The sequence below is a fragment of the Nyctereutes procyonoides genome, unplaced genomic scaffold (genome assembly GCF_905146905.1).
Source record: "Nyctereutes procyonoides isolate TBG_1078 unplaced genomic scaffold, NYPRO_anot_genome, whole genome shotgun sequence".
NCBI classification, from domain to species: Eukaryota; Metazoa; Chordata; class Mammalia; order Carnivora; family Canidae; genus Nyctereutes; species Nyctereutes procyonoides.
In genome coordinates, this window is record NW_026575020.1 from 1,498,519 (window position 1) to 1,500,545 (window position 2,027).

Below are 2,027 nucleotides of genomic sequence, written 5' to 3' on the forward strand. Positions count from 1 at the left end.
AATGAGGTGTGCTCTTTAGAGGCCAAGGAATGAGGGGATTTAGAGAGTAGGGGGAGGTGTTGCAGAGCAGGACCTTGAATTCCATTCACATAGAATTGTGCTGGACAAGGAACTTGTCTTAGTCCATGCAGGCCGCTAGAAGGCAAAGACCATAGCCTGGGGGGCCAGAGATGCCCAGAGAGAAATGAAGCAACCACCAGACAGGGGCCAAACACTGCCAGCTTCTCCAAGGCTTTGTGTCCCTGCCATAAACTCCCCTTTCCTTGGCATGACTCAAGCAAGACGCTGGGCCTCGCAGATACATGAACCAGATCAGAATAGGTCCATCTCGCCCACTCCTGGGAGACCAGTTTCCTCCTTTCAGCATCTTTAAAGTGGTGAGATATTCCAGAGCTCTGAGCTGGAGAGAGAAATATACTTCCCATGTATAATTTGTCCTCCACTTCTGGTGGATTACAGATGAAATAGCTTTGAGGCTCTAGTTGGGGAACCTAAGTGTTATGTGGGAAAATGAGTGTTGACTTTGAAACAACCAATTTGATGAAGAGTTGAGGCCTGAGCATGGTGCCCTGTGCAGCCCAGTTGAGATCTCATGTCTCCCTCTGTTGCCTCTTTCCTCCTGATCCTAAAACCTTACATGCACCACCTGCTCTCTCCTTCCCCAGAACTTCTTGAAGGAGAGACACTAGAGTAAGGTTTTAGACAGACTCACTTTCTCACTACCTCCGGGAGGACCCTGCCAGTCCCACAGACACCAACCACCCTCTCTCTCCTTCCCCAGAGCTTCCTGAAGGAGCCAGCTACACTCACCGCCTCCACTTCCTCACCTCCTGTGGAGTTCTCAACCCTCTTCCCTCCATTCCATGCAAACAGATGCCAGTACATGGGTTGAATGGAGATGCAGCCTTTGGCTGATTTTGAGATTTCTCTGGCTAAAGTCACCAATGACCTCCTTGTCTTTAAACTATTGTTTGGTTCCTGTCTTCATGCCCTTACCACTCCAAGCCCTTCCAGCTGCGTGGAACCCTTTCTCCTTTAGTGCCTCCACTCTCCTGGTCCTGTGGATATCACTCTTTTCCTGCCAGCCTCTGATGTCCCTCACCCCTTCCTCTGCCGGCCTCTCATTTTCAGCTCTCTTCTCCCTCTATACCCTCTCTCTGGTTCAGTTAGTCTGAGCCCAAATGCCCCTGGCTTGCACTGGAGCACCTCCAGCCTAAACTCTTCACTAAGACTTGAGCCTATCCTGTCTCATCTGGTCATTTCATCTGAATACCTTTCATTCGCTCAGAATCAATGAGTCCTAAACTGAGCCTATCCTCTGCTCCCCAACCTGCCCCTCCTCTCATATTTTCCTGTTTGCTGTCTGTGACCACTACACACAATCGTCCAGTTTAGAACCCTGGAAATCAATTTCAACTCCTCCCTCTTCCTCATGTTCCATATCTCCTTAGTCATTGAGTTGTTTAGCCTCTTATCAGAAATCTCCCTAACCCCATGCTCGCTTCGGCAGCACATATACTAAAATTGGAATGATACAGAGAAGATTAGCATGGCCCCTGTGCAAGGATGACATGCAAATACGTGAAGAAATCTCCTAACCCCAATCCTTGCTCTCCATCCCTACCATGACTGTCTTGGTTCAGGCCTTTAGCATTTTCCCCTTGGATTATTGCAAAATATCCCAACTACTTTTCTACTTCCAGGTACTTCCAGCTTCCATCTTCCTCTCCATGGCCGCCAGCATTCTTCTTTCTAAAAACAGATCAAAAGTGCCATATTCTGCCTAAGAGCTTGCAATGACTCCCCATTGCCAATAGAATAAAATCCAAATTTTTATTTTAGCATACGGGGCCTTTCATGGGCAATGTTGAGCTGGTCTTATCACTCCCTCTGCCACCACTTGCTCTTTGCATGCTTTGACCAGATTCCATGTTTCTCCCAATCTCTAATCATGCTGCTTCTTTTACATCCTGCCACAGCACATGCAGATCTGCTATTTGTATCCCCCAAAAAAATTCCTGTTAAAA

At 47.8% G+C, this 2,027-nt stretch overlaps 1 non-coding gene across 1 annotated transcript; it reads left to right on the forward strand.

Annotated features, from left to right (window-relative positions):
• The first annotated feature begins 1,494 nt into the window (after window positions 1-1,494).
• Window positions 1,495-1,601, forward strand: LOC129518139 (U6 spliceosomal RNA). The gene has a single exon (XR_008666127.1). It is a non-coding gene; the product is annotated as a U6 spliceosomal RNA (small nuclear RNA).
• The last annotated feature ends 426 nt before the right edge of the window (window positions 1,602-2,027 follow it).